We start from the raw sequence: 15,175 nt of genomic DNA, 5'->3' as shown, positions 1-15,175 counted from the left end.
GGAGCAGTGGTGGTCCGCAAGTTGACAGTCGTCGGGGCAAAGTGACTGCTAAGCCAGCGAGATACGTTAGTCAGTTATGTAAATGCGAGAGTAACTCGGTAATTACCCGCACTTTGGTCATCCTTTTGTTTTGGGTGGGATACCGGTGGTGGAAAAATATCGAAAAACCCAAATTGTGAAACAGATTTAGGATTTTCGTTACCGTCGGCTTTCCTTTACTCAGCACTCGCTATTGTAAATGTCGAAAAATGTCCGTCCGAAACAAAACGAGACCACAGGCTTCACAGAACTTCACAAAATGAGACCACAGGCTTCCCCTGCTTATCTACTTTAACACAATCGTGTTTACGGGTTAGGAGACCTGGGTTCGATTCCCGGATCCTCCCTGCGTGGAGTTTGCATGTTCTCCCCGTGTCTGCATGGGTTTCCTCCCACAGTCCAAAGACATGCAGGTTAGGTGGATTGGCGATCCTAAATTGGCCCTAGTGTGTGCTTGGTGTGTGGGTGTGTTTGTGTGTGTCCTGCGGTGGGTTGGCACCCTGCCCGGGATTGGTTCCTGCCTTGTGCCCTGTGTTGGCTGGGATTGGCTCCAGCAAACCCCTGTGACCCTGTGTTCAGATTCAGCGGGTTGGAAAATGGATGGATGGATGTGTTTATGGGGTGACCAAGCCCCCCCGCACAATCCCCCCCCCCGACCACTCCACCCGTGTTACTTCGATGATTGCACACTTCATGCTGTCAAGAGAGTTTATAGTGCGGCACAATGGGATGGCGCTCCAAAGAGGCTGGAGAAAGATGGGGAGGTTTGGAAGTTATCCATTATTTGCTTGGGAAACCATTTTGGAATCAGTAGTGAGGTCCGACATCGATCTCGAAGTCAAAATTTTAGTACCAATCCAAACCCACTGCTTACAGCCGTGGCCAAAAGTTTTGAGAATGACACATTGTGGGAATCTGCGGTGGGTTGGCACCCTGCCCTGGATTGGTTCCTGCCTTGTGCCCTGTGTTGGCTAGGATTGGGTCATCAGCAGACCCCTGTGACCCTGTGTTCGGATTCAGCGGGTTGGAAAATGGATGGATGGATTGTGGGAATGCAGCCCCCCTGTACACAGCAGACACGACACCAAGGTCCAAGACACACACCTTTACTGCTTGTTCTTTTTGGCACAACACACAATGATTGAGTCGCAAGACTCCGTCCCCTCTTAGTTTGCTCTTCTTTCTCTTTCTGCCACCTTTATTCCTCCACACACGAGCTCCGTCTCCTTCCTCCCGACTCTGGCTCGTCCAATGGAGTGAGGCGACCCCCAGGTGTGCTCCAGGTGTTTGCTGATAGATTTTATTTTTAGAACATTTGAACACTCCAGACGAGAACAAGCCATTCAGCCCCATGCTTAACACAAAGCTCGCCAGTCCTCTCCACTTATTTCTTCCAAAAAAAAACATCGTTGAGTTTTGAAAGTCCCCAACGTCTTACTGTCCACCACACTGCTTGGTCGCTTATTCCAAGTGTCTATCGTTCTTTGTATAAAGAAAAACTTCCTAATGTTTGTGCAAAATTTGCCCTTCACAAGTTTCCAACGGTGTCCCCGTGTTCTTGATGAACTTGTTTTAACGTCACCGTCTCGATCCACTGGACTAATTCCCTTCATAATCAGTCAGATCTCCTCTTAATCTTCTTTTGCTTAAACTGTAAAGGCTCAGCTCTGTTAATCTTTCCTCATAATTCAACCCCTGTAGCCCTGGACTCAGCCTAGTTGCTCTTCTCTGGACTTTCTCTAGTGCTGTTATGTCCTTTTTGTAGCCTGGAGACCCAAACTGCACCCAGGACTCCAGATGAGGCCTCACCAGTGTGTTATAAAGCTTCAGCAGAACCTCCTGTGACTTGTACTCCACACATCAAGGCACTATATAACCTGACATTCTGTTAGCCTTCTTAGTGGCTTGTCTGGCAGTCGATGGTGTTGAGTTTACTACGACTCCTAAGTCCTTCTCATAAGGTGGTCTTTCAATTTTTAGACCTCTCATTGTGTATTCAAACCTCACATTTTTACTTCTTGTGTGTAATACTTTATATTCCATTCCATGTTCTTTTTCTTAAACTGTAAAGTCTCAGCTCTTTTAATCTTTCCTCATCACTCATCCCCTGTAGCCCTCAATCAGCCTCGTTGCTCTTCTCTGGACCGTCTCTTGTGCTGCTATGTCTTTATGGAGACCAAAACTGCACACAGGACTCCAGATGAGGCCTCACCAGTGTGTTATAAAGCTTGAGCAGAACCTCCCGTGACTTGGACTCCACATGTCAAGGCGCTATATAACCTGACATTCTGTTAGCTTCCTTCATGGCTTCTGAACACTGTCTGGAAGTCGATAGCTTAGAGTCCACTGCGACTCCTAAAACCTTCTCAGTAGGTGGACTCTCGATTTTCAGACCCCCCATTGTGTATTCAAACATAACATTTTTACTTCCTATGTGTAATTCCTTACATTTACGGACATTAAAGTTCATCGTACACAGATCTGCCCAAGCCTGTCTGCTGTCCGAGTCCTTCTGTGATGACTTTCATTTATATCTATTAGAAACAGCAGCGGCCCCCACACTGCCCCCTGCTGGTCACCATTCTTAACATCAGCCAGTTCTGATGAGGTTCCTCACACCATCACCCTCTGCTTCCTGTGTCTGAGCCAATTCTGCACCCATCTACACACCACACACCCTCAACTCCCACTTCTTTGAATTTGATGCCCACCCTCTCATGTGGCACCTTATCAAATGCTTTCTGAAAGTCCAGATAAATCATCTCATCTGCTCCACTTTGATCGTATCCTTTTGTTGCCTCCTCGTAGAATTCCAGCATGTTAGTTACACACGACCTCCCTCTTCTGACCCCACGCTGACTGTTCTTAATAACTCCTGTCCTTGCCAGGTGTTGCTCGATCTTATCCTTAATAATTCCTTCCATTAATTTTCCTGTGATGCACGTTAAGCTTAATGGCCTCTAGTATCTTGGATCTGCCCTGTCACCCTTTTTATATAATGGGATGATATTTGCCATTTTCCAGTCCGTCAGAATCTCTCCAGTGCGCAGTGACTTCCTACAGATATGTGTCAAGAGTTTATATCTGTACTCGCTAGCCTCCTTAAGAACTTGAGGGTAAATATTACTTTGTCCTGCTGATTTCTGGTGTGGTGGAAGTGCCATATGAGCACCCACTCCGGGTAAACCTGGAATTACTTCTGGTTGTGGCAGTAGTGCTGTATTCAAGGGCTCCTTAATCATCCGGGCGCCCCCTGGCGATGGACACGGACCCCAACAGGGATGAGCTTCCCAGCTCTGCTCTCGTGGCCCCCATGCAGACCAGGGCAGCTGCCCTCTCGTTTGCCCAGGGGAGGTATTGTCCCTCTCGTGGTCCATCCAGGCCTGCCGTCTGCCACAACAAATATTATTTATCACAAAATGTGCTGCTTCAGTGTTTTTAGATCTTTTTGTCAGATGTTTCTCTGGTATACTGAAGTAGAATTGCCAGCACTTCAGAAGTTTCAAAGGCTTTTATTGACAATGACATGACGTTTATGCAAAGAGCCCATATTTGCAGTGTTGGCCCTTCTTTCTTTTTCAAGAGCCCTGCAATTCACCCTGGCAGGCTGGCAATCAACTTCTGGGCCAAATCCTGACTGATGGCAGCCCGTTCTTGCAGAATCAATGCAATGGACCCAACCTTTTGATGTTTTGCTTCCATTCTAACCCTTTTCTTAATGAGGGACCTGGTTTTGCTGCTAATGAACTTCTTTTAAATTAATTTGAATTGAATTGGTGGCGCAGTGATAGTGCTGCTGCTGCTTTGCAGTAAGGAGACTGTGGAAGATTGTGGGTTCGCTTCCCAGTTCCTCCCTGTGTGGATAGCGCTTTGAGTACTGAGAAAAGCGCTATATATCCATCCATCCATTTTCCAACCCGTTGAATCCGAACACAGGGTCACGGGGGTCTGCTGGAGCCAATCCCAGCCAACACAGGACACAAGGCAGGAACCAATCCTGGGTAGGGTGCCAACCCACCGCAGAAGTGCTATATTAATGTAATGAATTAATATTAGTAAGGTTTGTTCCCCTGAATTTCTCCATTGTTCCTCTGAATTGCTTCATTTCTTTCTTTAAATGGCACCCAAACAGAAATGAAATGTGAAGTGAGGGAGCCAAGAGAAGACCAACTAAGTCAGGGCCTCAAACTCCAACCAATTTCACTCCAACTAGTTGCTTAATTAGGCGCCGACTCTTGTCGTTAATGAAACCCGTTCTTTAATTCCATGGCTTGTTGCTGCTCTCATTGTGCAATGGCAGACATTTCCAAAATGGTTGATTTCCTCTTTTCTAAGAGCAGCTCTGTTGAAATGTTTTGTGGACCTGCGCAGATCAACATTCCTGAGACCTTTATATTTCTTTATTTTCAGATACAGTCATATGAAAAAGTTTGGGACCCCCTCTCAGCCTGCATAATAATTGACTCTCCTTTCAACAATAAAGATAACAGTGGTATGTCTTTCATTTCCTAGGAACATCTGAGTACTGCGGTGTTTTCCAAACAAAGATTTTTAATGACGCAGTATTTAGTTGTATGAAATTAAATCAAATGTGAAAAACTGGCTGTGCACAAATGTGGGTCCCCTTGTCATTGTGCTGATTTGAATGCCTGTCACTGCTCAATGCTGATTACTTGGTGTGATGAGCTCATTAAGCCTTCATAGACAGGTGTGTCCAATCATGAGATATAAAGGTATTTAAGGTGGTCAATTACAAGTTGTGCTTCCTTCCCTTTGACTCTCCTCTGAAGAGTGACAGCATGGGATCCTCAAAGCAACTCTCCAAAGATCTGAAAACAAAGATTGTTGAGTCTCCTGGTTTAGGGGAAGGCTACAAAAAGCCATCTCAGAGGTTTAAACTGTCAGCTTCAACTGTAAGGAATGAAATCAGGAAATGGAAGGCCACAGGCACAGTTGCTGTTAAACCAGCAGGTCTGGCAGGACAAGAAAAATACAGGAGCGGCATATGAGCAGGATTGTGAGAATGGTGATAGACAACCCACAGATCACCTCCAAAGACCTGCAAGAACATCTTGCTGCAGATGGTGTATCTGTACATCGTTCTACAATTCAGCGCAATTTGCACAAAGAACATCTGTATGGCAGGGTGATGAGAAAGAAGCCCTTTCTGCACTCACGCCACAAACAGAGTTGCTTGTTGTATGCCAATGCTCATTTAGACAAGCCAGATTCATTTTGGAACAAAGTGCTTTGGACTGATGAGACAAAAATGGAGTTATTTGGTCAGAACAAAAAGTGCTTTGCATGGCAGAAGAAGAACACCGCATTCCAAGAAAAACACCTGCTACCTACTGTCAAATTTGGTGGAGGTTCCATCATGCTGTGGGGCTGTGTGGCTAGTTCAGGGACTGGGGCCCTTGTTAAAGTCAAGGGTCAGATGAATTCAACCCAATATCAACAAATTCTTCAGGATAATGTTCAACCATCAGTCACAAAGCTGAAGTTACGCAGGGGTTGGATATTCCAACAAGATAATGACCCAAAACACAGTTGGAAATCTACAAAGGCATTCATGCAGAGGGAGAAGTACAATGTCCTGGAATGGCCGTCACAGTCCCCTGACCTGAAGATCATTGAAAATCTATGGGAGGATTTGAAGCAGGCTGTCCATCAAATTGAACTGAACTGGAGAGATTTGGTATGAAGAATGGTGAACAATACCTCCATCCAGAATTCAGACACTCATCAAAGGCTATAGGAGGACAGCGTCTAGAGGCCAAAAGAAGGCTCAACTAAGTATTGATGTCATATCTCTGTTGGGGTGCCCACATTTATGCACCTGTCTAATTTTGTTATGATGCATATTGCATATTTTCTGTTAATCCAATAAACTTAATGTCACTGCTGAAATCCTACTGTGTCCATAAGGCATGTCAGATATTAAAAGGAAGTTGCTACTTCGAAAGCTCAGCCAATGAGAAACAAAAATCCAAAGAATTAAGAGGGGATCCCAAACATTTTCATATGACTGTATTGTATAATGGACAATGTCGGTCATGTTTTGCTGGTCATGTTTTGGTTTATTTTGTATCTCATTAAGGGGTTAGGTTTAGGTTAGGGTTAGGGTCTTCAACAGCAAGTCAATTCCAATGAATTCAAAAGAAGTGAATTAGCAGCAAACACAGGTCACTAATTAAGAAAAGGGTGAGAATGAAAACCTGCAGCCACTGTGGCCCTCTAGGACCGGAGTTGGGGATCCCCTGCTCTAAAGGTTGTGCAGCCAAATATGAGGAGAAGGGTCCCATCATTTTTATCCATTCGTGTTATGATTTGAGATATTTTGTTGAGTCAAAACTGGCTAAGAACAAAACATTGGACTGCAGTGAAGTGGCCTTCTAGGAGCTCTGATTCAAACAGAACTGAAACATGACGTCTGGAGAAAACCCCCTTCTAACCTGACCCGACTGGAGCAGTTTGCTCAGGACGAGAGGGCTGAACGACATGCGGAGAGGTGTAGAAGTCTCATGGAGAGCTCCAGGAATCGCTTGTGTGCCGTGACTGCCAACTCTAAATGTTGTGCAACCAAATATGAGGTGAAGGGTCCCATCATTTTTATCCATTTGTGTTATGATTTGAGATATTCTGTTGAGTCAAGACTGGCTAAGAACAAAACATCGGACTGTTCTGAAGTGGCCTTCTAGGAGCCCTGATTCAAACATCTATGGACAGAACTGAAATATGATGTCTGGAGAAGACCCCCTTCAAACCTGACCCGACTGGAGGAGTTTGCTCAGGACGAGTGGGTCGAACGACCTGTGGGCAGGTAGGTGCAGAAGGCTTTTAATGTTCTGGTGAACGGTAACAACTAAATTTTACTTCAGTTCCACACCTGCAGTAATGCTGATGGCAGTCACCATGCAGCTGTCATTCTAAAGTCACTTCTATGTCACTTAGTCTTTTAACCCCCATGCTGCTGGTGCTGGCAGGGCACTGACTAAGAAGTCGATCTTCATGGCTAACACGTTATTATGGATCCCTATCTGAAATCTGGAATCTTTGAAAACGAAAATGCAGTATTTGTTACAGAAATGCTCCTTTGCCAAATAAATTTAGGAAATGTAATGGAGAATCACACCAACCAGTGACCGTCAGCTTTTAGATTTGTGTCCCCCGTCTAAAACCTCTTTGAACAACGCTGTCCCAGAGGATCCAAGAAGTTCGATGAGAACAGGCTATTCCACCTCACAGAGCTCACCAGTCCTGTCCGGTGTGACCCGAGGGTGAGGGACAGACTTGCACGAGTGGCTTTGCAATGTTGGGGCACCAATTGGTTGTCCCCCCCTTAATAAAGTAAAATTAAATAAAAGCGGGATGCGATGGACCCACACGGAGATGGTGTCCTCAGCCCAATAATTGGTTTTAAGCTTGTGGAAGCTGTTAATGACACGATGGCATGTTCCAGGTCCGATAGTAGACATTGATACTGCAGTGACCATTCGGTTTTATGGGTTTGGGGCATTGCTTTGGGCGCAGCTGTTGGGTCAATTTGCCCTCACTTGGTGGCTTCTCGGAGCTGTGGGTGTAAAAGGAGAGATGGTGGACTCTCGTCCCAGAGTGGTGTCGCTTACCTCAACAGAGGTAAGGCAGGAAGATGATCCCCAGTCGCACCTGCGTGAAACCACCATGACATCGAGTCAAGATTCGAAGGTCACTAAAGTCCGATTGTCTTTCATTGCACTTGGCGGAGTGGTGGCTCTGAGGCTAGGGATCTGCACTGGCAATCGGAAGGTTGCTGGTTCAAATCCCGTAAATGCCAAAAGGGACTCTGCTCTGTTAGGCCCTTAACCTGCAATTGCTGAGCGCTTTGAGTAGTGAGAAAAGCGCTATATAAATGGAAAGAATTGTTATTATTATTATTATTGGTAATTTATTTCAGGTGTCTGTGGTTTGTTTTGTGAATCTGAACATTTACATGAAATTTACCCGTAATGAAGAAAATTAAAAAGGGCAGGCTCAGTTACGGGACGCCCTCTGGACCTGGTGAAGGTATTAGCAAACAAGAGGCTAAAGACAAAACTGAATTCCAGTGGTATTATTAATTTTCTTGTAATAAATACCATGCTGCTTTTAACTTTCTATGCTTTGTCTTAATGTCTAGAGTGATTGAAGTAATAAGTTAGATTTTTTTGAGCACCTGGAGCAGCCAGACATTTGCCATTATTTCTGTGCTGCGAGGTTTATTAAGGCTGAGGGTGAGAGCTTCACTCAATAGTAGGAGAACAGTACGAGAAGAAGGTATTCTTGGCTGATAAATGGCCTATAGTCAAGAGTGCTGAGTCTTTGTATGTTTAAATGTATTCTTGTAGACCAAAAGTAATATTTAGGTCTGAGATATCACTAAAACATCGTATGTTGTTCGTGCCGATAATAAGTAAGTGCTGAGTAACAGGCTGTGTTATACCTGAAGCACTTGTGTGGTTTAAAGTGCTAAGGGTTAATCAGCGTGTGTGTGTCATTCATGGGGCACTGTTGTGGTTAGGGTCTGTGTGTGTGCGTATAGCTGTGTATGTGTGTGTGTTAATCTTAAAGTGCAACAGTAGACCAACCCGATAACGAACTTGACGAGAACACTTACCCTTGAGAAAACAGGTAAAGGGTGAGTAGAGGGAAATACAGTAATCCCTCGCTACTTCGCGGTTCACTTTTTGCGGATTCACGACTTCGCGGATTTTATATGTAAGCATATCTAAATATATAACGCGGATTTTTCGCTGCTTCGCGGGTTTCTGCGGACAATGCGTCTTTTTACTTCTGGTACTTGCTATCTCAGTTGGTTTGCCCAGTTGATTTCATACAAGAGATGCTATTGGCGGATGGCTGAGAAGCTACCCAATCAGAGCACGCAGTTAAGTTCCTGTGTGCTGCTGATTGGCTCAGCGACGGAGTGTTGCATTAACCAGGAAGTCTCATCTCATTCATTCAGCATTAACGTGCTACTGATTCAGGGGCCGTGTCCAAGCGCCAACAGAAGATGCAAATGATTGCAGGAAAGGTAAACGTTTTGGATATGTTGAAGGAAGGGAACAGCTACACCATTACAGCATCAATGAGTCCACGATTCTTTTTATTTAAAAAGGAGGAAAAGCATATAAGATCTACGGCCGCAGTGTCCTTTAACCAGGGCGCAAAACGAGTTGCAAGTGGACGTGATAAGGCAGTAGTCTGGATGGAATCTGCTTTAGGAATCTTTGCAACAAGGTCGACGACGTCATGACCGCCGACAAGCTGCTACGTGTACTTCCCTATACAGTAAGTGTAAACTTATCTACCGATTTCATATTGCTTAGCAGTTGTACCTGTTATTAACAGAGTAAAGGGTGGGTTGTAAACAATACAGGGAGGGTTTAAAAACGTCCAAATACACGTTAAATAATTAAATAAATATGGTGTCCCTACTTCACGGAAATTCAGTTATCGCGGTCGGCCTTGGAACCTATCTCCCACGATAAGTGAGGGATTACTGTACTACGATAATACAGTCAGTTTTTATACAATTTCTGCAGCTCACACTCCTGTGCATTGTTTCACTCCTTACATCAATTGAGGGGTTTTGGGACCTGTGGATTACAACAACAACAACATTTATTTTGTGGACCACCAGGCTGGCACCGCCAGCTGAACCCGACACAAACACGTGTGGGACACAAGTTCACGGCACACAGGTTTTATTTTTTTCTTTTTCCCTTGTGGGAAACGCCTTCCCCGTTCCCCACAAGTATAACACAGTCCCAGCACAAGCACAGCACAATACCTGGGAGTGCAGCTGGATGATAAATTAGACTGGACTGCCAATACTGATGCTCTGTGTAAGAGAGGACAGAGCCGACTATACTTCATTAGAAGACTGGCGTCCTTCAACATCTGCAATAAGATGCTGCAGATGTTCTATCAGACGGTTGTGGCGAGCGCCCTCTTCTACGCGGTGGTGTGCTGGGGAGGCAGCATTAAGAGGAAAGACGCCTCACGCCTGGACAAACTGGTGAGGAAGGCAGGCTCTATTGTAGGCACAGAGCTGGACAGTTTGACATCCTTGGCAGAGCGACGGGCGCTGAGCAGACTCCTGTCAATCATGGAGAATCCACTGCATCCACTGAACAGGATCATCTCCAGACAGAGGAGCAGCTTCAGCGACAGACTGCTGTCACCATCCTGCTCCACTGACAGACTGAGGAGATCGTTCCTCCACCACACTATGCGACTCTTCAATTCCACCCGGGAGGGTAAACGTTAACATTATATAAAGTTATTGTCTGTTATACCTGCATTGTTATCACTCTTTAATTTAATATTGACTTTGTATCAGTAAGGTGCTGCTGGAGTATGGGAATTTCCCCTTGGGATTAATAAAGTATCTATCTATCTATCTATCTATCTATCTATCTATCTATCTATCTATCTATCTATCTATCTATCTATCTATCTATCTATCTATCTATCTATCTATCTATCTATCTATCTATCTATCTATCTATCTATCTATCTATCTATCTAGCAGAATACCATACGTCTCTTCCTTCTCTTTATCTTTCTCTACCTTCAGTCCTCGGGTCAAGCTTTGTTGCTCCTCCTCCCGACTCTGGCTCCCCGAGTAGTGGCTGGTGGCTCCTTTTCTAACGCCCCCGGAGGTGCTCCAGGTGTTTGATTACTCGTTTCCAGCAGCACTTCTGGGTGTGGCAGAAGAACTGCCCATAAGGGCTCTGCTGCAACACCCCCCAGCGGCGCCTGCGGATCCCACATTCCAACTCCCATGAAGCCCTGTAGGAGTCTGAGGTACTGCTGCAACCCAGGGGGGTTGCCATCTAGCGTCCCGGGGGAGGTAACGCTCTGGCCACACTTGCTGCCCTGGTTCTCCCAGCGTGGAGGTGTCCCAGCCGGGCAAGAGCCCTGGCCACACGCTACAATTTCTATAGCACATTTTCATACAAATGTTGGAGCACAAAGTGCTTTACATAATGAAGAAAGAGAAAAAAAGACAAAATAAATAAGAAATAAAATTAGACAAAACTAATTATCATAGGGGCGGCACGGTGGTACAGTGGGTAGCGCTGCTGCCTCGCAGTTAGGAGACCCGGGTTTGCTTCCTGGGTCCTTCCTGCATGGAGTTTGCATGTTCTCCCCGTATTTGCGTGGGTTTCGTCCCACGGTCCAAAGACATGCAGGTTAGGTGGATTGGCGATTCTAAATTGTCCCTAGTGTGTGCTTGGTGTGTGTGTGGGTGTGTATGTGCCTTGTGTTGGCTAAGATTGGCTCCAGCAGACCCCCATGACCCTGTGTTAAGATATAGCGGGTTGGCTGATGGATGTATGGTGTGAAAGAACGAGTCTCGACACACTGAAAAAGATTTGGGGCAGCCACCCGTATATTGTTCCTGGCTTGGTGTGTGTGTGTGTGTCCTGTGGTGGGTTGGCGCCCTACCCAGGATTGGTTCCTGCCTTACGCCCTGTGCTGGCTCCAGCAGGTTGGAAAATAGGAAAATATAGGGCGGAGTGGTGGCTCTGAGACTAAGGATCTGCGCTGGTATCCCGAAGGTTGCCGGTTCGAATCCCCGTCACTGCCAAAAGAGATCCTACTCTGTTGGGCCCTTGAACAAGACCCTCAACCTGTAATTGCTCCAGGGGCGCTGTACAATGGCTGACCCCGCGCTCTGACCCCAAGGGGTATGCAAAAACTAACAAATTCCTAATACAAGAAATTGTATAAGGTGAAATAAAGAACAAAAATGGATGGGTGGATAATTAAAATAGAATAAAAGTAAGGTCTGATGGCCAGGGAGGACAGAAAACAACAACAACAACGGCTGGGGAAAAAAAAAAAAATCTGCAGGGGGTCCGAGGCCACGAGACCACCCGGCCCCCTCTAGGCATTCTACCTAACATCAATGACCTCAATCAGTCTTCATGGTATTCAGGGTTCTCATGGAAGAACTTGATGATGACGGTCATGTGGACTTCTGGCCTTTAATCCATCAATGGAGGGACATCACGGTGCTTTGATCAGGTGGTGGGGGCGCAGATCACAGAAAACTGGAAAAAGAACAGAAGATAAAGTAGGGGGTTAGTACAGATTACGGAGCCACCATGAATGATTTTGATAATTAAATGCATATCAGGTGTGGCGGACCCGGCTGGGCCGCCCCTTCACTATATATTATATGGACAGTGCAATACCTCCCCCTGGATGCTGGATGGCCACCCCCCTGGGTTGGACCGCTCTCTCAGCCTCCCGCAGGGCTCCATGGGAGTTGAAGTTCTGTGCAGCCCTGTTGGGTTCAGCAGGCGCCGCCAGGGGGTGATGTAGCAGGAGCATTGGTCTCGCCACACCCGGAAGTGCAGCCGGATGTCGGCAATCAAACACCTGGAGCAATTCTGGGTGCCCAATAAAAGGGAGCCAGCAGCCACCACTCAGCAGCGAGAGTCGGGAGGAGGAGGAGGACGAGGTTGTCTGGGAGGAGTGTTGGTGCCAGAAGAGAGGCGTGTTGTGTTTGTGCTTGGGACTGTGTTGTGGCTGGGGGGGCGAGGGATTACGGGGAAGACATGCCCTCCAGCTGAAGAAAAATAAGTTTGTTTTATTTTTATTTGTGCCTCCCATGTCCAGTCTGTGTCAGGTCGGGCGCTTATATAGCGCCTTGTTAAACAGAATTAATCTAAAATGAAGCTATGAGAAAGCCATGTTAAAATAATGTGTTTTTAGCAGTTTTTTAAAATGCTCCACGGTATTAGCCTGTCGATTATGAATTAGATGTTAGTTTGTGCATTTAAGGTGAATTGACAATGTTGAATATTTTTTTAATGTCTTTTAATGGCACCTTTAACCCGACCATTCAACTTTTGTCACGATAGCGTTTTGCAGAAGGTGGTTTATTTAAAAATATTTTAACACAAACACACGTGTGAGACATTGGGCGCCTTTGACAGGACGAGTTGACTTGTGGATTATGCGACGTGAGTAACAAGTTGGGGGGACGAGGGGCCGTCCAAAGAATTGTTGGGATGCCAGCTGGGTTTTGTCCCATTTAACCTGATGCTGGCAAATAGCAGAAGAAACAGGCTCACGATGGTGCAAAAGAACACAAATAATAGGCAGTCATCATCTTGGGTCGGTTTCTTAATTCAGTTTGGCTCAGTAGAGCAGGTCTGTCTTGGGGGAGCTCCGCAAGCTCTGGTCCTAATGAGACGCTTCCTCACGGGGATGTCCGGTTTTTATAGGACTCTGACCACAAGGGCCGGGGCCTGTTGCACTTACTGGGTGCAACTATGCTATTAGCAACAACTCCCCCTCTTGTCCTGGAGTGGTATTACATATGAGCATGCATGACAATGGGGTGGGGGCCTCAGTGTCATAGTTGCCAAACCCATCTAAAGAGACTCCAGTGCTCTTTATTCTGTATTGGAATAAGTAGCTCCAGAAAATGAATGAATGACTTAACTCTGAGGTACTGCAACATGCCCATCTGAGTGATGGAGAATGTATAGCAGAAGCAGGGAAGAAATGTGGACCCGACTCACTATACTGCCTCTGTGGCACCACCACATGTTGTAAGAAATTCATTTGTTATCTGCTGCTATGGTGGTACAGTGCTTAGTTTTACTGCCTCAGAGTTCCAGATGTTATAAACTGGGCACAAGGGAGTCCCAAAAAGTTCCAGAAGCACTTCTGGAAACTCACACTAGAGGGGGAAACTCCCATCAAAAACCCTGGCTAGATACAAAAAGGGCCACATCGAATCTTTATAAAATCCATCCATTATCCAACCCGCTATATCCTAACTACAGGGTCATGGAGTTCTGCTGGAAGCCAATCCCAGCCAACACAGAGCACAAGGCAGGAACCAATCCCGGGCAGGGTGTCAACCCACCGCAGTCTTTATAAAATGAAAGGGGTTATTTCCACAAACTGTCCAAAGGCAGAGAAAAAAATAAATATTTGTGCAACACACAGACAATCCCAAGCAAACGAATCCCGAAGGCGACGTAAAAAAACAAAATGGAGCAAAATGGCCAAAATCCAAAAAAAAAACCACCCAAAAAGCACAGCGAAAGGCACAGGAACTGACCAACTCCAGAGCGCATATACAGTGACCCACCAGGAGCTGTAGAAGACCCTCCAGAGTCAGAGGGCTGTGATTAGCAGGTATCGGCAGACTTTCTTTGCAGCCTTTGTCGATTTTCGTAAAGTGTTGGACTCAGTTGATCGAGCTGCCATGTGGGACATCGTGAGACTTTGCGGGATCCCCTCAGGGTTGCTGGATATCCTGGCCGGGCTGTCCACTGGTACTGTGAGTGCTGTGCAGGGTGGAGGCAGACCCTCTGTGTTTTTCCCAGTTGATTCTGGGGTCTGTCAGGGGTGTGTTCTGCTCCTACTCTGCTCTGTTACTGGCATGGAGTGGGTGTTGGGCAAGGTCTTGGGATCCAGCGGCTGTGGGGCATCTGCTGGTGAAGAGAGATTCACTGATCCTGACTTTACTGACGATGCTGTGATCTTCACGGAGTCAATGGAGGCTGTGATGGGGCTCTTGAGAGACTGGGTGAGGAGTCTGAAGGTGTGGGCTTGCGAGGGTCCTGATAAAAACCAAAGAGCCAGACCTTTAATGACCTGTTGGGCACGGCCATCAGCAGTGTGTCTGTCTGTGGAGAGAGTGTCAACCTCATCAAGAGGTTTACTTACCTCAGCAGTGACATTCATGTGACTCTGGTGACTTTTTCTATGAAGTCAGTAGACGGACTGGGAGAGCATGGGGGGTCATGAGGACACTGGAAAGGGGTATTTGGTGCTCCTGATATCTGTGCAAAAGGACGAAGGTCCAAGTCTTCAGAGTCCTGGTGCTTCCTGTTTGTGAGACGTGGACGCTATCCAGTGACCTGAGATGAAGACTTGACTCCTTCATGTGTGTCTTTCCGGAAAATCCTTGGGTTACCGTTGGTTTGACTTTGTGTTGCTCATTGAGTCCTGAATGAGGCACGTGACCTGCATTGTGAGGGAGTGTCAGTTACGGCACTACGGCCATGTGGCGCAATTCCCCCAGGGTGATCTGGCTTGCAGGATTCCTCACTATTGAGAACCCGAGTGGTGAACTTCT

The sequence above is a fragment of the Erpetoichthys calabaricus genome, chromosome 7 (assembly GCF_900747795.2).
Source record: "Erpetoichthys calabaricus chromosome 7, fErpCal1.3, whole genome shotgun sequence".
Taxonomy (NCBI): domain Eukaryota; kingdom Metazoa; phylum Chordata; class Cladistia; order Polypteriformes; family Polypteridae; genus Erpetoichthys; species Erpetoichthys calabaricus.
This window is presented reverse-complemented; position numbering follows the sequence as displayed.